At 35.9% G+C, this 24,763-nt stretch overlaps 1 pseudogene; it reads left to right on the top strand.

Moving 5' to 3' along the window:
• Positions 1 to 4,283: 4,283 nt before the first annotated feature.
• On the top strand, positions 4,284 to 6,064 carry LOC105067729 (DNA methyltransferase 1-associated protein 1 pseudogene; annotated as a pseudogene).
• The last annotated feature ends 18,699 nt before the right edge of the window (positions 6,065 to 24,763 follow it).

Here is a 24,763-nt window from a genome sequence, read left to right as displayed (position 1 = left end):
GGTCCTAAAATGTGTTTATTTTAAGCATTTTATCATGAAAAAGAGAATGATTAGTCCAAATCTCAACAAGACACTAAATCAATGTACAATAAGTCACATATAGAGCTTCGACAATGATCAGTTAAATTTTCTTAGAAACAGTTTGTAAGTGGAACAAATGACTTTATTTACAAGTCCCCCTCCCTCCCCATTTTAATCAAATTTTTAGAGAAGATTTAGTCATGTTGGTCTTTTGGAAATGAAAGAAAACAAGACTAAAAGTAGCCCTGTAGGTGGCAGTCAAACTCTAAATATGAATTTAAATTTTCTAGTTGATACAGTTGATTTCTATCTTTGGAAAGTACTTTAAAAAAAAGCCAACGTACTTAACAATATTCTCTTTACCACTATTTTACAATGTGTCTGAATTATTAAATCTTTTGTACACAGTCATTTAAGATGCACTGTATAAAACCTCTAGAAAACTAAAAATAAGAGAAGCATGACCTGTAACAGGATAGTACATCTAAATCAACTGTATTAGAAATATGTTTGTTACAGTTATGTTATCATAAACATTTCAAGTAATGTTATACATAGAGTAGAACAATAATCTATTTTACTTTATATTTATCAAGTAAGGAACATATTAAATGCCATTTCTTTTCATAGTGGTAGGTAGGTTAACACTTAGAATGTTGCTTTCAAGAGCTACTGACTTAACTTTCATCCTTACATGTCTATAAGAGGATAATTGTAGATTTCACATACTCAGAGAAATATGACTTCTAAGATTCACATCAAAGATAAAATATACAATTTGCACTTGACAACACATTAATAACTTGATATATGTTACATATCATATAGCAACAGTGATTCAAAGGAGGAAGCTAATTATTGGTACTTCGCAGACACAATCTGTTTAATTCTTAAAAACATCCTATATTATATTTATCATAAGGATTATTCAAAATATTTGACACTGTAAATGACATGAGCACTGACCAATTAGAAGTGATGCTGGCTGAAATCATGTATGGGCACACCGGTGTGAACCAGCCTAAGATCATCCAGGTGTTAACTCTATTCAACCTGTGTAGAAAGCTACACACCCGAAGTAAACAGACTGCCAGATATTTTTTCAGCAAAGATGGGTACATTTGGGATCAGCAGAGAATTGCAATTTGAGTTCTACAAGCCTGCAGATTCCCACAAAACAAGAGAAGGAGAATGCTTTTATAGAGAGGAAAAGGAAGTTGGGAGGGCTACGATAAACAAAGAGTTCATGGCGTTTCACTGGCTGAGTCCTTGCCAGGAAGGAAGAGTTTTTCTTCTTCCTGTTGGGCTCTGCTAAATTCACAGGGCATGAGCGCTCCCCCTTCTGGTCTCCCAACTATCTTTAACTGAGGTTTCTGGGTTTTTTTTTTTGTTTTTTGTTTTTTTTTCTTTTACAAACTCTTTATAAAATTAAAGACTATTTTCCCTTTATTTAAGTTGAATAATCTCCATAGATTTAGCCATCTTTGTAGGAATGTTTCTATGGTATTTAAACTATTAAATCTTCAAATTCTTCATCAGCCTGTTCAATTTTAGCTGTCAAAAATATTTACCCCTTGTCCACTTTTTTAAAAAAGTTGCTAAAAACGAATCCTGCTTTTTTTAGTGGATATTTTCTTGTACTACTAATGCATGCCATATCAAAATTAAATGCAATATTTTTACATTTATCAATTATTCCTCTCCCAAAGAAATACAACGCTTTCTAATCCATAAATCACCATAAACATCTAAAATTGGCACTTCAATTTTTTCTTTTAGTATATTGGGATATATCTACAAAGTAATATATTTTTAATTTAGCTTTATTTTAAATACACTTTTAAACTTTTGTTTTCACCCTTTAAAGTTTATTAGTTTTGTTTTTTTTTTAAGTTATTACCCTTTCTAAAACTAAGTTTGGAAGACTCTCAAAGAATGTATCTGAGAAAGAACTCCCCTTTCTAGGCTATAATTTCTTTATCTGGAAGACTAGGAAGTTGGATTAGATGAGGTCTCAGATTCCTTCCAGCTTTAGGTTTAAAAGTGTCAAAAATTAAGGAAACACATTTTATTTTTTCTGATATATTAAATCTGTGTTTCTCTTTTTTGTGTAAGTTAAATCACATCAATTTCTTTGGCTTTTTAGGTTTTGTTTTATAGTCTTCCTTATCCATCTTTTCTAACTTAGAGGCATTCCCATTTATTTTCTGCTCCTTATGTAGGTCTTGTATTCGCTGTAACTTTGCTACCTTATTAAGAGTAGGATGGCTTTGGGTATGGCCCCAAGGCTATGGTGAGAGAAAATCAGAGGGTCTCACTTGAAAGAACTGGGATATTACATTTTATTTCTGGGAGGCAGTGATTTTGCCAGAGGGAAGGAGTCATTCCACTTTAGCAGGGATTTTTTTTTTTTTAAACTTTTGCATCTTTATCTTTGGACTCTAGTGCCTGAACCTACAAGTCTGCTAAATCCTTCCATGATATTTTTTATCACACTGCATACAACATTCTTTCAAATGCAAGGTCAGAGTGTAAGTCTCTTTTGAAATCATGGTTGTAAAATGAGAAATGGTGCTTATTTCAGATTAAACCTCTTTTCACTTTCCATAAATGCTTTATTCTTTCACACATAATATCTGATTTTACATTGAAGTAAAAAAAAAAAAGAATAAAACTGAGGAGATGGAGTAATAATGTTTGTGACTATTTAAGTGACAGAAATGTGTGGCTGGATGATACACTGACAGGTCATTTATTTCACCCTGTCCATTGTCTGATAAATCCACTGTTAAATCAGCCAGGGAAATGGGTCTAAAAATCTTTTATGCTGCTATACGGCATCAAGGCCTAATGGTTCCTTTTCAGTACTATTATCAATTTAGGCTTCTAATTATACTTCAGTCATCAGACCATCAGCATATGGTGTTTTAAAAAAGACTGGGAATATTAACTGAGCATGACTCCTTAACATATTCAAATTATAATTTCCTTCATGCTTTGAGGGCAACTGGAGGAGACACTAGCACATTTTCTTTAAATCCTCATCTCTCAAGTTAGTCCTGCTTTATTAAGATCTAGGTATGAGTTCCCAACTCCTAAGTCACTTACATTCAAAGTTCAAACCATATACAAAAAATGATTTCATTCCTGAAGTTTGGAAAAATAGAAAAGTGGTAAAGTGCTTATTTCCTCTTGTCCTGACTATGAAATAAACTGTGCAAAACAATATGTATATAACTGCACTGTTTGGTCCATAACATACAGAAATGTTATTTGCCAACAATAGCACAAAGGAGGTGAGTGGGAGCAAAACTGTAGTGCGTCAAGGAAATGATGCCAGATGGTAACTCAAATCCATAGGGACAAATGGAGAAATGGTATATAAGAAGATATAAATACATATACTGTAAGTGTTTCAAATGCATAGTTGCTCTCCTTTCTTTTCTCAGTCCTTTTAAAATAAATACAATTATATAAAGTAATATACATATATAACAATTTACTATTGGATTTGTATGATATATAGATGCAATGTATGTAACAATAATACCACAAAAAAATCAAACCCTTTGGAAATAATGTTTCTATATCTCAATGGAATTAATTCAATATAAACCTAGAATAGATTCTAAGTTAAGATGTATATAAAAATTCTTAGAGCAACAACTAAGAAAACTTTTTAAATAGTTAAAAAATACTAAAGAAATTAGAATGTCACATTAAAAATACTCACTTAGTGCGAAAATCCTCAATGTAAAGGAGGAATAGAGGAACAAAAAAGATACAAGACAGCAAACAAAAAGTAATGTAGCAGATGTATTCTAACGCTACCAATAAACATTTGATGGTGAATAAATGAAACAATCCAATCTCTCTCTCTCCCCCTATTATCTATATATGAAATACACTTGCTTAGTTAGATACCAAACTGGTATAACGATCTATACAGGATAATAAAACCATAAAATTTAGGTTTATTTTCTTTACCATACAGAAATCGTTTCTATGAGGCAGTAATCATTTGCATCTCATCAGTTTGTTTTTTCAATTTAGTATCTATCCTTATAGTCTAGGCCTTATTAATAGTACATAAATGCTTCCATTAAAGATTCAGATGATTCTTAGGTGGCTTTGTTAAACAGTGTTCCAGTATCACATAAAAAGAGCCTGCTGCATTCTTTTACCTTGGTGGGTTTTTTTGTTTGTTTGTTTTTTTAACATTTTTCTTGATGCTCCTATGTTATCTGCTGTTATTTACCGATATGCCGCTTCATCTAAGAAATGAGGTGGCCAGAAGCATGCATTCCTTGATGCTAATCCACCCTCTGGACACACACTCAGCTGTATGGCTGATAGACAGACATGCAGAGTTTTAAAATGGTCTTCCTTTATGGCTGAAGAATTATAGTTGAAGTTTCTGGAAGCAGTGTTTCTGTCATCAACATATAACCTAAGCCCCTACACCAGCCTCCTTCATCCTGCTTTGTGATATCAGAGCTGGACCTTGCAATCACTTCTCCTGTAACACCTGGCATAATGCTAAGCATTATAGGAGAAGGCTCTGGAAGGATACCCTCGGAGAAAGGACCCTCTCTTCTGGAACCTATGGTTTCCCCCTTTTGCTCCAGTGATACGCCGCTGAGCTGCCATTCTCCTGAGGGTCACTCAGTAGTGGGACCCGACCCTTGGGTGGCTTCTTAGCGAGTTTTGCCAGAGCCCCGGGTGCAGCATTCTTACCTCAGAGGTGGCTTCCCAGCAAGTGTCCTGCTCCCCATCCTCCTCAGCCGGGGGCTCCCTTGCGCAGTCGGGTTCCGCTCGCAGGGCCTTGTGTGCAACACCTCAGAGAAATTCTCTGCCGTCCAGTGGGCGGCAGCCGCACCTTCTCCAGCTGGTTCTGAACATCAGTCTGGGTGGCCTTCGTCTGAGATTCTCTTCCTGGGATTCTCTGTTTTAGCACTGGAAGTGGATGCCATTCACCACCCCAGCGCGCGAGGATGGAGCCGTGTTCCTGCACTGGCGACGGGCAGCCGAGGAGGCGGGCAAGGACGAGCGCTTCTCCAGGATCAAAACCGAGCAGGCGGCACGTATTCGGAGCAGGAGAACCAGCTCCATCTTCAGCTCGACGCTTGGACGACCGCAGAAACCCACCGCCTCTTTTACCTCAGCCGCCGCTCTGACCCACGGTTTACCGTCGTCCAGGACTGGTATGACCGCCAACAAGCAGTTTACGAAGCGGTCCGTAGACGACTTGGAGGAGCGGTGCTACCTCAGCTGGACCGAGTTTGCGACGCACGGTCAGTGCAGCGCCCAGGCCTCCAGGCGCCCGTATACGAGACTGCGCACGCGCGACGGCGGAAGCGCCGGCTGAAGCGCCTCTGCGGTCTCGCACCACAGAGCAGGCGGCGGAGGAGGACCTGCCTACCGAGCTGCGCCAGATCTGGGCCTGGACCCGCCGGAGCCAATAAAACGACAGACACACATGCCGGGCGGCTGCGCGCCTAACGCCGGGCCCTCAGGAGGAAGCCACACCAGACAAAGGAGGCACCTGAGACCGCAGGCGTCAAGTCTCCAGAACTCAGGTCTGAGGCGTCACGCGGCGGAGCCGCCGGATGAAGCCGCCAGGCTTCGTGGCATCAAAAAAAAAAAACACAAAAACCAAAAAACAAAAAACTGGAGCTGTGTGTGGAGCTGAGTCTGACGCCCACGGAGGAGCGGGCCGCGTGTGCAGCGAGCTGAGGGGTGACCTGGTGCCGCTCCGCCAGCTCAGGCAGGCCCGTGCCAACCGCGAGGACGGGCTACAGAGGCTGCAGTGCCAGCGTGAGGCGCCAGCAGGGGCTGGCGTGCTGAGGGGGCCGCCACACCAGCGTCCAGCCCTCCCGGCCCAGCGTACGCAGAGCCAGTAGTGCCCGAACCTTCCTCGGCCCGGGGCCCCGGCAAGGGCACCGTCAACCCGTGAGGTGGGCGCACCCGTCACACCCAATTCCGGGAAGCAGTGGGAGCGGTCTTCGGCTCCTCTTCTGTGAAGAAAGCCAGGAAGCCGTGAGAGGCCACGCGGGTTGAGGGGAAAAAACCCCACCCAGAACACTTTTACCTACATGGAGAAGGTAAGGGAAGCTTTCAGAAGACAAAATACATATTTCGTATTTATTCATATTTATATAAATATCTACCCTATATTTACATAAATGTTTACGTTTTTCAGTATTTAGATCATAATACACTTCTTCTATGTAAACTCATTTAAATTTTTTTTCTTGAAAATTTCGAGTACCGTAGAGATTCACAATGAATTGCGTATTTTATTGTGTAGTGGTGCTTATTACATTCCCTAATGAAGTAGCTCATTCCCAGAGGAGAGGGAATTAAAACCCTAACGGCCGAGTTGGAGGGAATCTTTTGAGAAGTTTGAAGGTGCCTGCTGTAATATTTAGTATTTCATTTTGAGATTTTACATTCTATTCCGTAGTAGAGTCTATCTGTTTCAATATTTAAAATTATGCTTTAAGTTACCATTGAATTACTTAATGTTTTCCTTAAAATTCCTAACACAAAAGTTACACTCCAGGAAGATGTTTGTGTTTAGCAGTGATTTTTAGCTGTGACGTCCTACCTCCTGGTACATTGCTATCTCCCACCGGAAATATGAATTCCTTCGTATGATATGTTATGACTATTGTTAGAGTCTAAACACAGTCTCAAGTTGGCTCAGGTCGGTTTTCCCAGCTTTACCACCTGCCTACTAGGTCTTCAGTGTTTATCACCTGTTTTCTGTTGGACATAAACGAACCCCCAAGGTTTCAGAGGAGAGATGTTATCAGGAAGAAATTCAGGTGGGGAGTATACAATTTTGCAACACTTCCGGGCATTTCTCCTGCGGCTGTTGGGCAAGGTGTTAGTTGCTAATAAATTGATATCTTCTGCAGATGAGATTAGAAAGGATAATCAGTTGTTCCACGAGCCAAACTTCATTGTATGAAGTTGGGTAGTTAGTTTCTGAGCTCTACTCCCTGTAGTCCTGTTGGACCACTTGGTCTTTGTACAGCATCTCTCGTAGTTGTCATTTGCTGGTTGGCGCGCCAGCCCTGTAATACCAATATGTCACTAATGCTATGTTTCCTTCCTCCTAGGTATGTACCTGTTAACCATTTCCTCTGGACATTCTAACTGTGTATGATTTGTGATCTATCATTCTAATTTTCCTTCTTTCTTTTCTTTTGTTGTTATCCCTACCTAACATCCCTTCCCCCACCAAACAAACAAAAAAAAGTACAAAAAGGGCCAGGACAATTATTTTATATTCTGGATAAATATTTTCCCTTGAGTCTCCTCCCTTCAGTCAAAATCAAAATTCTTTTGAGTTCCCCAAACTCTTAGGATGTTGGAGAAAATAGTTAGAAATGGAAATATTTGGAAGCCACCTTTGTTTTTCTACCTTGCATAGCCCTCATTTTAAGAAATAGAGGCTCAATTTAACTTTTGCATTGTCAGAAAGGAAAAAGGAAGATACTGGCGGCGGTGGGGGGACGACCCTGTTTCATACTCTGAATTACATCCTGCTGTAGCTTGGTATTTCAGATGTTGTTTGTATGTTTCCAATTGGATTGCAATTCCATGAAGGGAGGCAGAATACAAAATAAAGTTTTTTTTTTAATTATTTGATAGAATTTTGCCAAAAACAGTTTTACCAATTTCTCAGGTGATATGTGTCCCTTTAAATAACTCACTGACTCTGAAAAATTATTTTAGAAACAAGGGGACCTAATCCAATGTTGGGAGACCTAAAGCCTGCTGTTCCTTGGAGACTTAAAGACTGTTTTCCATGGCTGTCAGCACATGATATCATATGTTACCAGGCCATGCTGGAATCGTTAATTTTTACTTTGCTTTCATTGTGATTTTACTTAGAAACCTTTCATGTAATAACTGAGATAGCTGATTTATGTAATCAAAAATATAGACTCTTAAACATTTTAAATACTATAAAACTTCAATTTGTAGTTTGTAAAATAGTGCTTGTAATGATCTTTAGTGTTTTATAACTTGAGGAGGAGAAATCACAGACTAGAAACTGCAAAATTCAGTAAAAAATAAAACCTCAAGCTATTCTCACTTAACGGAGTTCAAGATTATAAAGAAATCTCATTTCTATAAGAAACATTCTGCAAAATAATAAACTTATCAGAATTTAATATTTCCATTTTATAGGTTGTCTAATGAGTTGACAAAGTTAACATTACACTTTCAAAAATAATTCATTATGTTTTCTTCCTAGCGTTTGATTTACATTATTATTTTACCCTTTCCTGAATCTGGAAACATATTGCTTTGATAACTCTACAGAATTTTCAGCCTTGTGAGTATTTAAACAAATCTTACGTAGTGGGATGTAAGTGAAGAAGGGATGCCATTGTTCAGATGGCTTATTCTAAAATTTGTTCTTATACATTGAAGATAAGAAGCAAAAAAATTCTCAGAAATAAAGATTTGCCCCAGAGATGGCAACACTAGTACTCTTGTCATATCTACCTGTCATGTTAACTGCCTAAAAGTGATACAAACTATCATAGCATAACTAGATTCAAATTTATGTTCTAATTGAGACAATTTCTATCACCACAAAGAAATACAGATAACATGGTCATTTAGAGACAACATTTATCATTGATAAGGGAATGTGACATCTAGAGTCATTTGAATGAATGTGACTATTTTACAGTGATGTACATCTATTCACTTTTCTTAAGTATAATAACTTGGTCACCTCACTCAGATTACCTTTAGATCCTATGTGTTGAAGTACCATGTCCGCCTTAGGTAATGTGAAAAGGAGCATACATCAAGTGTGTAAATATTTCAGTGACTGTCCTTCATTTCAGTATCAAACAAGCATTTCCGAAGTGTGTGTGTGTGTAGATGTATTTCAAGCTAACTGTTTTGAAAGACTTTTTTTTCAGACTGAGAAGAGTTGAAATAAATCTTAAAAACGTGTTTTTTAGTGACATTCAGGAGTGACTGTGCAAGTTCTTCCTTCTAGGAGGAAAAAAAAAGCAGATTGAGAACTTCATACACATTAAAGTTACTATAGCATTTGAATACAAATTTCTATTTACTTAAAATATGGCTTTCTATGACTATTTTAGCTTAAATTTAGGAGTTTCTAAAAGATATAAAAACATTGCAAAAAATATTCAGAAAGCTATGTATGAACATTTGGATTCTGACATTTGAAAATCACTAAAATCCACTCGTATTATTTTGAGACTGGTTAGAAAAAAAGTACCATTTAAATATTTTGGGAGTGCTCCTTCATTGACCCATGGTAAGCAGGTTAAAATTTATCCATTTTTTAAAAAGAGAATATCTTCTGTTAATTTTTGTCAAAGGAAAGAGATTTTATTAGTTTTGAACTTTCAGTTTATGTCTTCTCCTTACTCTTTCATTTAAAAAAAAGAGTCTGAAATGAGAAACAAACACTGAATATATATGTCAATTATGCTTCAGTAAAGCTGGGTAAAAATCCCCTCATACTATCCACTTTAAAAGATTTGCAGAGGACATGTCTTCACTTCTCTAGCCAATCCAGGCAGGCAGAGGTGGAGCAACCCTGAGTAGACTTCCCCTTTGGATACTCTCCATGCTCTTTATGGCTGTAGCTACTCTGCACATACTGTGTTCTGTTAGAAAGAAGCTGCCCGAAAGTTCCCTGACCAGGCCAGATCCTTTGTGCTTTTTAGGCTCTGTTAAAAGAATAAAGCAAATATAGTGGTCCTTGGACAGGAGAACCCTGGACAGAGCTGGGACATAGGCAAGCTCCCCTCCCCTTCCCTTTTTGAAATGCCTCCTGGCCTTGAAGTCTCCATGGCCTCATTTGGCAGCCTGGTTGCCTAGCTCTCTCTCCACTCTATTTCTTTCCCAAGCTTTAAATTCTAAAACTTCTCACTGTCCTTAGTCTTGAATGCCTTCCTAGGTAGCTGAGTATTTAATAGAGAAACCAATAAAGGCAATGGTGCTTTATCAGTGGTTTCTTGTGGCTTTCCGTTTTGAAAATAAAAGCATTTTTAATTGTGGCATTCAAAGTCTAAATAAATAAAGTGGAGGATTACTGACATTGGTCAGCAAACCAAAGGACAAAACATTTTGAGGCCAGAAGGAATTTTTCTGGCAGTTTTCTTGTTATACTATGTGTCTGCTCAGGTCATTATGGGATGTACCAGTCCTCACATATGAAGATTCTTGCAAAGTATTTTTTTTTTAAGATTATAGGTTATAAACAGTGAAGCAAGAAATCATTCTCTTATCCCTAAGAAGATGCTCACATTTTCCTGCAAATCTGTAACTGTATGTATTTGGCATTCAGATTAAGCAAACTTTAACAGAGACTTGTGATGTACCTGATTTTGTTCTAGGCACTTTGATATTTTTATATTATGCATGAAGAAAATATATTTTATTTTTATTTTATTTTTTTCAGTGGGGGTAGGTAATTAGGTAGGTCTTTCTTTCCTTTCCTTTTCTTTTCTGTTCTTTCTTAATGGAGGTACTGGAGATTGAACCCAGGACCATGTGAATGTTAGGCAAGCTCTCTACTACTGAGCTATACCCTCCCCCTGAAAATGTATTTTAAGTCTTTACCTTATAATGTACTGACGACTATTGGCCAAGATAATAGTGCAATGCAAAAGAAAGAACTTTGTTCTAATAATGATATTCAAGTCCTTACATTACAGTTGACCCTTGAACAATGTAGGAATTAGTGGCACCAACCTTCGCCTGCACAGTTGACAATCTGTATATAACTTTTGATTACCCAAAAACTTAACTATAAATAGCCTACTGTTGACTGGAAGCCTTACTGATAACATAAACTTCTGATTAACACATATTTTGTAGGTAATATGTATTTTTTCTTTTTATTGAAGTGTAGTTAATTTGCAGTGTTAGTTTCAGTTATACATATACCACATCTTCTTTATCCAGTCAACTGTTCATGAGTATTTAGGTTGTTTCCATGTCTTGGCTACTGTAAATAGTGCTGCTGTGAACATTAGGGTACGTTTGTCTTTTTGAATTACAGATTTTATTTTTTCTGGATATATGCCCAGGAGTGGGATTGCTGGATTGTATGGTAAATCTACTTCTAGTTTTTTAAGGGACCTCCAAACTGTCCTTCATAGTGGCTGCACCAATTTATATTCCTGCAAACAGTGTAGGTGTTTCTCCACACCCTCTTCAGCATTTATTATTTATAGACTTTTTAATGACGCCCATTCTGACTGGTGTGAGGTGATACCTCACTGTAGTTTTGATTTGTATTTCTCTAATAATTAGCAATATTGAGCATCTTTTCATGTGTCTGTTGGCCATCTGGATGTCTTCTTTGGAGAAATGTCCATTTAGGTCTTCTGCCCATTTTTCGATTGGGTTGTTTGTTTTTTTGATATTAAGCTGTATGAGCTGTTTGCATGTTTTGGAAATTAGTCCCTGGTTGGTCGTGTCATTTGCAAATATTTTCTTCCATTCTGTAAGTTGTCTTTTCTTTTTGTTTATGGTTTCCTTTGCTGTGCAAAAGCTTTTAAGTTTAATTAGGTCCCACTTGTTTATTTTTGCTTTTATTTCCATTACTCTAGGAGCTGGTTTGAAAAAAAATATTGCTGCATTTTATGTCAAAGAGTGATCTGCGTATGTTTTCCTCTAGGAGTTTTATAGTATCTGATCTTACATTTAGGTCTTTAATCCATTTTGAATTTATTTTTGTATATGGTGTTACAGAATGTTCTAATTTCATTCTTTTACACGTAACTGACCAGTTTTCCCAGCACAATTTATTGAAGAGACTGTCCTTTCTCCATTGTATATTCTTGCCTCCTTTGTCATAGATTAATAGACCATAAGTGGGTGGGATTCATATGTATTGTATATTGTAGTTTTCCAATAAAGTATACTAGAGAAAAAATGTTATGAAGAAAATCATAAGGAAGAGAAAATGCATTTACAGTATTATTCTGTATTTATTGATAACCTAAGTTTATTTCATCTGTTTACAAAATGAATTGCCTGTGTGTCAGTACCTGCATCAGTACTGTCTTACATGATACAAAACAGTGTGGTGTTATTACTAACACTAGGCATCAAAAATGAAACGATAATGTGAAAAAGAAATTCATATTTATTTACAGGCATTTCGGTTTGCTAATTAAAGCAGCAACAATATGATTGCTTTATGGTAGTGTAGTGCAGGGGATAAGATTGCTTCACAGTAGCCCAGCCTTTAAACTAATGAATGAATCTTTATACAGGTTTTATGGCACACAGTGTTACAGTCATATTCATAGTGCAGTATTAGAAACATTGTTCCATTTTGAAAAAAAAACAATTACCTGTGATGATAGCCTGGTATACAGTTTCTCCACTTGTAAGAGATGGGGCCATAATGTTAAGTAATGGGGAGGGCAGGGTAAGCTTTGTTTTATTTTTGGTTGGAAGAAGAACTGAGTACTTTTAAAGGCCAATGAGAAGCCAGCAGAGAGAAGAGGAAATGGGTGGTTGAAAAGTGAAGTCTCTAGGTGCTGAATATGGAGAGTCCAGGGATTTGGAGAAAATGGGATCATAAGCACACGAGAAATGTTTTGGACAGGAAGAGGGTAAACACTTTTCCTATAAAAGCAGAAAAGCAGGAGGGGATAACTGCAGGTACAGATGGGTTTGTATGTCTATCACAAGAACTATAGGAGTTATTCTCTGATGTATTACATGTTTTGTAGTGAAATAAGTCAGATAAAATTTGAGGCTGATGGAAATATGGTGAAGATTGGAACTTTAAAGAGATTCCAAGTTGGAAACAAGAATTGCTGGGAAGTGTTCCTTTGTTGAGGTCAGTGACTATAAATTAATAGAGGCACAAATCCACATGATAAGGAGATGGTCTCTAGCAGCTCTCAGAAATGCAGACACAGAAAAATCAGGCAATTAGATTTACAGGGTTAGCCTTTGTGAAATGGAATAGAGGTCCAGTAGGGCAAGGAAGTTGAGGAAATTGTTCAGAAAGAACTTACAGGGATAGGGTGTGGAATTTTTGCGCTGTAGAAAGAGGTAAAAGATAAGTAAGTTTTGCTAAATATAAAGAAAGTAGGAGGATTTAGAGAATTAACTAAGTTAAAAAATAGCATAAAGTGGAGATAATTAATTAAGAATACTGGGAAGAAGGGAAATTGTGGCCAGAAAGGCACAGATCAGAAGTAGAGTTAACTGGAAAGATCTAAGGAGAGGGTGACCATGTGAGTAGGTGACTGAATGGAGTACAGTTGAAGGTTAGAGGAAATGAAATCACAGGACTATAAGGTCAGGCTTCTATATCGGTAATACATTTGGCTATTGAAGTCACTAATGATGATGCTAGAAATTAAAGAGAAAGCCCATTAGTTTTTCAATAAAAGGATGACAGTGCAAAGGAGGATAAATGGCATTGTGTGAGTAACATGATTCTAAAAGTAACAGCGTTTGACTTATGTTGGGGGTGGAATAACTCCGGGTATAACAGAGGCTGATGAGAGGCGGTAGGCCTTCTTCTTGTGTACAGGTAATGCAAAAACTTCAAGGCAGTAGATATTTTGGGCATGAAAGTGAGCACAAGAATCAGATTTTGGTTAAATCTGCAAAGTGAAGTTAGTGTTCAGTGAAGTAGGAACCTAATTGCTGTTTTCTGAAATTCAAATCATAGAATCTTTAGAATTTTTTTGGAGTTTTCTTTTTCCCTTGTCTGAAGCCTTTTCTTGTAATTTTAGGTTTGGAACACTCTCAACGGATTTGTTGTTATAACTTGAAAAAATGTGCATACCCTGTATGAGAGAAGGATCCATATGTTCTCATTCATTTTATCCTTTGAATAAATACATTAATCTGTTAATTTTGTGATGAGAGGCTTTGATGGTGGGGGGAGAGTAGAGCTAGAAGTTCAAGGGCATCAGGCACCTTGTGGGGAAGGACAGGGCTGAGGTGGTGGAATGCCACAGAAGGAGGCACAGAAATTGCTGAAGATCACATTTAGGTGTGATATAATTTACTTCTGAACTGAGATTTATATAAGCCTTAGGTTTGAGAGAATGAGCAGATGTGTTCAAAGACGGCTATTCTCTCTTTCTCAGTTATTTTTCAATTTTAGCTTCTATGCCTTATAGAATTGAATATCTCCACTTTAGTGGGCTACTAAATGAATACATTGTTTTTATTAAAACTATAATTTGTTTGTCTCTTCAAAAGTATACCATCTCATTTTCTTATTGCCTGTTATCACTGCCCTCCAGAAAAACTGGCATCTACATTAACACCAGATGAATTCATAATGTATCACACTATTACAGAAGTAAGTAAGTTAATAATATTGATTACAAAGGGTGTTACCTTTAAAAAGCATTTGTTTGAGAAGATTGTCAATGCAGTTATGCATTTATTTAAAGTTTATGAGCTGCTTTATTTAATATACCACAGTGGAGAGCAAATGAACTATTAGGTAAAATCAATTATATATAGAAGCTCTTATCTTTCACCTGATGAAGATGACTTTTAGAATGCAGATGACACTTTAGGTCATTCCTACTTAAGGTAGTTTATGTCCTCTGCATTTTGTGATAGTTCATACAATTTCACTAATGATGGAGATAGCCCGGAGGTACACTGGAGCCTGCCTTTGCATACAGATTTGTAGGGTCGTGTGTGTGGTGGTGTCTATCCAGAATACCATGTCTCTGAAAGGGAAGAAGCCTTTGATCATCCATAGAAGAGAAAAAGTGTGAAATATGTTCAGAAAACAGGAACACAAGAATGGAGAAATACACTTAAAGAACATTATATTTTAAACAGTTTTTAAAAAAATCTAATTTGAAAAGAATAGGAAATTTAACTTTATTTACCCCAATTAAATTATACGCCCATAAGTTTGGGTTGTATTTATTTGCTGACTGATTGATTTTCATTTTTTAAGGTTGAAAGCCAGCTCAAGTTTCAAAATAATCTCAGTTCATAAGATTCAAGCATATGCAACACCCAAAAGAGTGTCTAGTACAAAAGGAGCAATTAATGTTAGTTACTATTGTTATTATTATTTATAACTCAAAACAAACATTCATAGAATTTTGTGCCTAATGGCACAACTAAATGTTGAACACTGGGAGAGTTAATAATATATTTTTTAAGAACTTTCAATATTTTAATATACTTAGAGTGATTTTATCATCTTTGCACATTGAACTTTGAGCTCTGTGACTTGCCTTTTTAATATATGTGTCTTCCTGCCTAAATAACACAGTAAATCCCTTGAAGGCAAAAATGTAGGCTTTATTCCTACTTCCGAACTCAGCATCTGCTTTCACATATGACACATAAGTGAAACTCAATACATTTAGCGTTATTATCAATATTTGGTTGGATGGAGGCCCTCAAATAAAGGGAAATTTGGAAGGGGTAGACACTAAAGTATTTGCTATCATTTAAAAATAAGTATGAAGTGAAATTGTAACATTATTTGCATCTTAGGGACATAACATAATCACAAGACTTGTTATTCTTTTATGTATTTCCTTATTTTAGGGCAGTTCTGCTCAGTGACTTCTAGGCCTTTGAAATCTCCTAAAGTAATCCCTTTCATCCTTTCGTTTAAATTGGCGTTCTTAGCTGCAAATGGCAGAATCCATTCTGACTTACTTTAAATAGAAAAGGAATTTATTAAATGCATGTTACACCTCACAGAAGCAACATGACCAATGTATTTAATATTTCTTCTATAATATGACATGATTGTTTAAAAATTATGAAATGAAATAAGTAATAATTATGGCCAGAAAAAAATGGAGACAGTGAAAATTTTCTTTCATTGACTTTTCAATATGCAATAATGCCAGAAAAAAATTTTAACAGAAATTGACACATTGTAACTGACTATACTTCAATAAAGTAAAAAAAAATTATATATATAATAGAATAAAAAGGAAAAAGTGATAGATTGACATTTTAAAAATATGTTAATACTTTTCTTTAAAAATTGAAAATTTATACCTATATATTAATTTGTCATAATAATGGATAATAACATTACAGTTTCTGTTTTCAAGCCTTAACTTTGGAAAATTTGTCGATGACATAAAAATAGATTTTCTTTGCATATTTCTGTTCAGTAAGTAGTGTATCAGACTTATCAATCTGACTTCACTTATAACTGATTGAAAAACAATTTTTATTCATTGTAGTTTTGAAAATTTCAAGAGATAACAAATATACAAATAATATGTATAAATGGTATGTATATTTTTTAAGTATAAGATTTTTAGAGCCTTGGCACCTGACGTAGACCAGGCTATTTAAGGTAATTTTCACCTCTGATAGAGAAACTACCAGTTGCTGAATTTTTATAGAGAAGAATTAAGTTGGGGCTCACGGACCTAGGAAGACTTATGCAAGTAAACTATTTTATTTTTAAATAAAATGCAGTAGTGATAAAACTTTCTTCAGAGATTTTCTGTTACATTTTTCTTGGTTGAAAAAAAAAAAGGATTTTACTATGTCGATTATTGAATGTTAAGATTGTTTTGTAGTTTAGTTTGACACTGAGATCAGTAGTAACCAGGTTCAAATCCTTTTGGTTGTACCACATTGTTGTTATATAATCAAGGACCTGTCACTTAATCTCAGTGAACCTCAGTGTCCTCATCTGCAAAATCAGTGTTTTCAGGATTGATCAAGCTTTATCTAAAATACTTAGCCCAGTATCAGTATAGCAGATAGATGATACTAAGTAAATAACAGTTGGCATGCTTGCATGTATTTCTGGTTTGTATACTTAATTTCAACTCATGAAATAAAACAAAATATTAGAAATACTTGCTTCTTGTGATCGTGTTCATACTGTGAGGGGAGAATTCATGGGACCGCACTGATGCTTCTTTAAACACACACACACACACACACACACACACACACACACAGAGAATTCATGGGTCCGCACTGATGCTTGTTTAAACACACACACACACACACACACACACACACACACACACACACCCCTGAAAGTTCTTGCATGCTGTGTGTTGATGTATGGTTTAGGGCATTGACTACCCAGATGATTCTGTTGGACTGGCAGCCACTAGCCTCTCAGTCTTGTGCTTGGGATCACTGGAAAACTGTTTACTAGTCCCAAAGAAGCAAAGTTTTTAGAGTCTAGATTTGTTACAGGTGACTTTGTATTATTACCATGCAAAAAATTATAAATCCAACAAATAAAGTACCTTAAAGAGAGATTTGGTTGGGTATTTGGATGATGAGCAGCTACTTAACTTCAAGGAGAATCATTTTATTTTCTTCTTTTTTTTTTTTTTTTGAGTTTTGGCCTCATAAAGAAGGGTGGAGTACATAGAAGTGTAATTTTGGAAGTTTAAAAAGCCTGGACCAAGTGTCAGTTTTAGTTCAGAATATTTTATCTCCTAATGTTAGGGTAGCAACAGTTTGCTTATTCCAACATTCTATTTTCATTAAGCATTCAACATAAAACCTGTGTAATGTATTTTTTAACTACCTAGTTTTAACTAGTAAGCGGAGGTGGGATGGTTACCTCTTTCCATTTACCTACTTGTTTTAAAAAAGAAAATCAGTCAACTTACAGCTATTCAGGTATAATAATTCCTACAAGAAGCTTTCCTTGATGAGTTGCTAAACGTAAGTGAAAATGACTAAATTAATAATACACATCAAAAGTACCAAAAAAATGTCCTTTTGGTCTCTGATCCTTTCTGTATGTGTCTGTGTGTGTATATCTATCTTGTGTGTGTGTGTGTGTGTGTATGTTATATATATATCTTTAGCATTAAACAAACTACACATAGATTATCAGCTTTTAAAAAGATTTATGTTTGGATTCTTCAAGTTTTCCTCTGGAGAGTGTTGAAGGCACCTGACCAATATTTTATACTAGACTGTGTTTTGTTAATACCTCTGAACTTATTCTACCAATAATTAGCCATGTTGGAATTTTAGAAATACTGTCTTTTTATTTTTCAACTATTTTTCCTAATAAAATCTCAAAAAATGCACTGATCACCAGGGGAGAACCTAACACAGGGTGAACCCAAAGTAAAATTTAATGCACAGAAGTTAATGTGAATAAATTTAGCAACTGTATTTTTCAACCAGAGCACTTACCCATGGTTTCTCTGGTGGATTTGGCTTCCTCACAGTGTGGTGGCATCAGGCCATTCTTCTTGCATGGTGGCTTATGGCTTCAAGTGTGAGTGATCCAGTGAGCAAAGAAGCAGCAACAGCATCCTTTACGACCCAACTTTGGAAGTCACTCAGTGTCACTTCTGCTGTATTCTATTGATTCTATTCTATTGAGTCACTAAGGTTAGCCTAGATTTGGGGGATTGGGGGGGTTAGATATCACTTCTTTGTGGAATGAGTGTCAAAGAATTTGTGGATATGTTTTAAAACTACTGCAAGCAAAATATATCAACAAATAGTCATACAACATAATAAATAAATTAACTTGCATTATCAATGTTGTAATTTGAGTAAGAAATCAAATGTGACATTGCAGCATAGACATACATATGGGTACTCACAGAGGTAACCTTCCAATTAATTCATTACTGATCAGATTTTTACTGATGGAGGAACTGTAGATCAGAAAATATTTTGCAGAAGAGGACAGAACAAGAAACTCTGAATATGGGTAAATTATAGGACCTGTCAACAAAGTTTTAAGAGATATTGAAATTTTCAACATGAAACGAAATTTTCCAGTGGGGTAGGTAAAGTGGAAGAATTGAGTCCTTACCCAATTCAGTGTGGTAGATCAGCTGCCTTTCAAAGAACCTGCTCCAGAACAGTATCATATTTAATTTACAATCAGCAATTTAGTGATTATTGTGAAATTAATTTTTATTAGTTTTGTGGGTTGTACTCAATTACCAAATATTTTAGGTTTTGTAAATGTATAAATGTGTGATAAGTTAAAAACTTGATAGGTGTATTTATATTTGTACCTTTTAAATTGTCATAATAATAATAGTTTACATTAAAAAAGAGACAGATTGAGAGATTTCTTTAGATTAATGAAATTTTCCTAGAATATAACAGATTCTTCCTAATATTCAACTTCATTTTTAAAGATGCTTTCTATGATTACTTAAAAAACAGTTAACTCTTAGTTTCAGTATTCTGCATATCCCTCTGTGATTTTTTCTTATTAAAATTATCAAAACTTAAAGATTTGCATTAGTGGAAAACACAAAGTCTTGTTTTAAAATTTTTAATCTCGTCAAGCTTAGGAAATTGAAACTAATATGAAAATGTATGGAAACATTGTGAATTACTATACAGCTGAAACTAAGCTAGATATACACTTAAGATGATGATGATGTAAAGCAAGGTGATGATGATACATATGAAGATGTCATACGCATCCTTAAAAGCAGCTGTGTGTGTAACTGTGGCCAGATATTGACAAAAACAACCCTTACGAAAACATTGATCTAATTCAGTGCTTTTTCAAAATTCAGTTGGGAAAGACTTTAAATGGTAGCAAAACTACAGTCCTGTGAAGGTCTTGCTCAATTTAAAACTTCCCCCAATGAATCTTTTTATACACATACACATTTTTTAAGACTGATTTTAAAAGGTTGAGATATTTAGTTTCTCAGAATCAAATGGAAGGCTATAACTGTTTATGCCTAATGATTCCTTTAATTTTTAATATAGAATGTTTGATAGTAATTTCTAAAAGACCATGATTTAAATTTTTTTATACACCATTCCTTTAGTAACGGCTGTTAAGGCAATAACCACCAGAGGGCAATAAATATGTTATAATAGGGGCTAATCAACTAAAGCGTCCTGTCTTAAGTAATTTTTTATTGTGTAGTTTTTGCATGGCTTGTATTTCAAATTAATTTTAAATATTTTATACTAGCCAATAACTTTAAATGCATATATGATTATTATTAAAGAATATGGTCAAAAATGTATGTGATACTGATAATAAACATAAGGAGTAGTATTTACTGAGCAGTCTCTTACGTGTTGCGTATAATGCTAGACGCTTTCCATACATAGTAGCTTCTTTTAAATTTATAAGAGGGACCATTATTATACTCATTTCATCGTAGAAGAAACCAAGACTTAATGAGGTTAATAAAAGCCAAATATCTTTAAGCCAAAACTGTGGTAACTGTTTCTTTTTGGGGGGACAGGGGTGCGAGATGATACGCTTAGAAGCTGTCTGCTTGAAAAGATGATGAGAAAAAAATTAAACTAGCTGATCATTTCTGAGTTGGTATAGAAAGTAAAACTTGGAAAAATGAGCCCTTTAGTTTGTAAAGGTAATGAAGGGTATGATATAATAGCTTATGCAAAGGAGAAGAATAGTGTTGTGGTACATTTGGTTCAAGATTATTGTGGGTGATAATTTTTAAAAATTATGAAGTTCTAAACAGTCTGATCAGTCTCATTAATATGACTGCCGTTTTGCTATTTGTTATGGACTGCGTGGTATCCCCTAAAGCCTCATATATTGAAGTTGAACCTTGAGTACCTCAAAATATAACTGTTTAGAAATAGGGTCTTTAAAGAGGTAATTAATTTAAAGCTACGTCTTTAGGGTGTACTTTAATCTAATCTAACATAAGAGAAAATTTGGACACCGATAGGTACAGAGGAAAGACCACTGAAGACACAGGGAGAAGACAAGCCCAGGAGAGAGGCATCAGGAGAAACAGACCCTACCAACACGCTAATCTCAGACCTCTAGCCTCCTGAATCGTGAGAAAATAAATTTCTGTTGTTTAAGCCAGCTCAGTCTGTGGTACTTTGTTATTTCAGCCTGAAAAAACTAATGTGATGTATTTTCGATAATAGCCATGGTATCAAGTTTCCACCCCATTGACATATGTCCTACTTTTCAATACTGTCCTACTTTCTGACTGCCCATAAAGATACATGTCTCCCAGGATCCAAAGTCTAACCAAGAAAACAAATTAAATTGACAGGATAGAAAATAATAGGAGTGAAAAGAGAAAGACAGTTATTTGCATAAAAGAATGTTGAACCAAAGCTGTTTTAGTCACAGTTTCGGCTGAGATCTCTGGGCAATAGCTGCGGCATTTTAAATGAGGTTCAGGACTCACCTGCCGAACTTTCAAAAGAGGTTTCCTAACTGGTTTTGCCATCACAGCTGATCGCCGACTTAGGGCCTATTTTAACAATTTGGAGGAAGAACCGGAGTTTGAAGAAGGCTTTAGAGAGCTCTGTCAGTGTGAAGAGTGTCAGACCCCTTCACGTCAAGACTAGAGAAAAGGACTTAATGAGGCCATTCAGAAAGTTTGATTCCTGTCCCCTGAGCTTGGAGGATACAGTAAATTGATGTCTGACTCATGCTTCAGAAATCTAAAAGGTGAGAAAGTATGATTGAGTGGTGGTTCTCATGGCAGAGGGAAAGAGTTTCCTGTTAATCTAGAGCTTGCCAGAACAAGCCAGGGATGCTCTGGCCCTTCTTATGCGCTTGACAAGGGCCATATATGTGGAATACATGGAACAGAATCTTCTTACTTTCTCTGAAAGAAGGTAGCCTGGAGAAGCAAAAGAACCCTGCAGAAAAAAGTTAGAAGTACCATCAAGTATCAGGATCTGAGAAAGTATGTGTATGTGGCCAGCTGGAATAGAGATGCATGGATCATGGAACCTTCAATAAGTGATCTTTCATGAGGGAAGCGTCCACTTTGAAGACCCCAGTGAAGAGCATCAGTGTAGATCGTTACAACATCCAAAGAAGCCAAATAAGAAATGTCCACCATACTTCCTGCTCCGCTCTGTTCCTTCTTACCCCTTCTTCCTGAAGAATCAAGAACCATCATTAATAAAAGTTGAGAAAAGAGTGAGAAGGAGAAATCAATTGAATATGCCTTCCTTTTCTGCTTCATGAGCAAGCTACCTGCTTAAATTAAATTACAACTTAGTAGTTATTACATGAAATTTAACTGATTCCAGTTATTGAACTGATTCTGTCTTTTGTGACCATAGTGACAGGAAGAGCTTTTATAACCTAAAAATGACTTGTAGAGCCATAGAGCTGCCCTAGTTCTCGTTTATGGTGTGAGGGAAATGGGGAAATCATCTGAATTTGTTCCCTGGTTATACTCCACTTGTCTCTCTTACTCAATATGATATTTATGCAATTTATTATGTATATGCAAAATACAGAAATTCAAATCTTGAAGTCAGAACTTTCAGATATATAAATTGTTTCAACAAAATTGTAATAATAGGATAAATAATATTCAATCTGAATAATTGGTGCCTCGTATAAGAGAGCTTAAATGTTACTTTAATGCATGTGTGAGGTACTTTTTTTTATCTGGGGTCTTATGGACTTGGGAAATTCTCTGATAAGACAGTATTTCCTTAGGTTTCATTTAGTAACATATTGAGCTCAAGAGATGAATTGTTCATTTAAGGTTTATTTAAAGGTGTCAGACAGTATAGTAATTTAGCACTTTTTCTTCCTGACTGCCAACTGTAACTTGGCACCATGCATCAGGCTGAATGACATGGGTTTTTGGTGACTGCAGTTTGGTTTCTGCATCTCCTGGGCATGAATAACAACTTTTCAAGAGCACTGTTATCCCCAGAGGGTGTATACAAGATGGTCTTATTTGGATTGCTTTTATCACAAATATTTCTCATCTGCTCTACCTGTTCATTTAGTTACTAATACTGTTAGTCATAGCAAATCATAGCTGTTGACTGCTCTCATTCATTTTTTAATTTGTAATATGGAACATTATTCAAGAAGCGATTTTTCACTGTATGGTCAGCAGTGAATTTTAGAGCTAGAGAGCATTTAAAAAGCAGAAGGTAAAGAAATAAAAGTAATGATTTCCCTGGAGAAAAACTTGCATATAAAAAGAAAAGTCAACATCTCCAACAATACCCCAAGTGGAAGTGCTGCATCTAAAATTCTGCAATTTATTGAGCCCTTGCTATATGTCAGGCGTAAAGCTGATATTATTATTGTTTCCAGTTTACACGTGAGAAAAATTTGGCTGAGGGGATTAAATAATCAGTCATAAGGGATGTGAGGGTCAGAAGAGGACTTAACTCTAGGATTGTCTAACAGCAAAGTTTATGCACACAGACACAGAGCCACTGTACCTCTCCAGAGGTGCTTTCTACTTAGAATCTCAACTTCTTTATGGATGACTGGACAGAAGTTAAAAGATAATAACAATAATTTACCAGCAATTCTGAAAGTTATATAATTTTCCTTTGAAAACTTGAATTGTGATAAAGGTTTAGCTGCTGTGTCAGAGACCCTAAATAGTTTAAACTAAATTGAATTCTAATTATTTTCCACCTGACTGTCTAGGACAGTACTGTCCAGAATTGCTTGGTTAATTCTGTGATATCAGACACAAAGCTTCTGCTATCTCACTCTACAGAGTAGTTGCCTTCCTCTTCATACCCAAGACAGTTCCTACCACCATGTCTGCATTCCAGCCGGGGAGCTGAAGAAAAGAGAAAGAGAGGACACACCTCTTCTTTATAAGACTTGGAAGTTACTACTTTTTTTTTTTTTCAATTGGGGTACAATTTACATAGCATAAAATTTACACTAAAGAATTTTCAAGTGTGTAATTTGGTGGTTTTTTAGCATATTCCCAGAGTTGTGCAACAATCACCAGTATCTAATTCCAAAATTTTTCTGTCACTCCAAAAAGAAACCCCTCCCTCCCAATTCCCTGCTCCTCCTCCATTTCCTGGCAACTATTAATCTACTGTCTTCTTCTATGGATTTGTCTATTTGGACGATTCATATAAACAGAATCATACAACATGTGGCCTTTTGTTATTTCCTTCTTTCTCTTCGCTGAATGTTTTCAAGATGCCTCTATGTTGGAGAGTATATCTGTATCTTTCACATTTTAATTGCAGACTAATATTCCATTTTATGGTTGTACACATTTTATTTATCCAACGAACAAGTTGAAGGGCTTTTGGATTGCTTCCACTTTTTGGCTATTATGAATAATGCTATTGTGAACAAACACGTACAAGTCTTTGCATGGACATAGGTTTTAAATTCTCTCAGATACATACATTGGAGTGGAATTGCTGGGCCATATGATAATTTAATATTTAACTTTTTGAGAAGTTCATATTACTTTTTTCTTATACATCATTGGCCAAGGTTTGTGGCATATGGATGTTGGTAATATTGAGAAATTTGGGGAATATAATCTATATTCTGGCAACCTTAGGTCCAGCTAAAAATCTATTAATGTATCTCAATATCCATTACTCTTAGATAAGGGAAGAATGGGTATATGGAAACAAACAGTCTGGAACATATGCATCCTTTTGGTCACACAAACACCGGTACATTATCTTCTTCCCACGTATAGAATACAGTCACTCCTCAAAAAAGACAATCCAAATCCCTTCTGTAACAGAACCATCTTCAATTTTAAAGTTTTAGGTATTTGAAATAAGCTCCTCCATGTGCATCACCTCTGAATTAGATGACAAGTTACCTGTCCCCCAAGACATCTAATGGACAATGATGATGGGATAACCATATTATAAACTGCCATTTGAAAAAGGCAAGAATGGGAAGTACCATAAGTCAATGATCTGTATAAAATATCATATACTACTGGACAAGAATAGAAAAGAGTCCAGAACTGGTAGTTGAGTGAATTCCGTGGTT

The sequence above is a fragment of the Camelus bactrianus genome, chromosome 26 (assembly GCF_048773025.1).
Source record: "Camelus bactrianus isolate YW-2024 breed Bactrian camel chromosome 26, ASM4877302v1, whole genome shotgun sequence".
Taxonomy (NCBI): domain Eukaryota; kingdom Metazoa; phylum Chordata; class Mammalia; order Artiodactyla; family Camelidae; genus Camelus; species Camelus bactrianus.
Note: the sequence above shows the minus strand (reverse complement) of the source record. Positions and strands in the feature narration are given on the sequence as shown.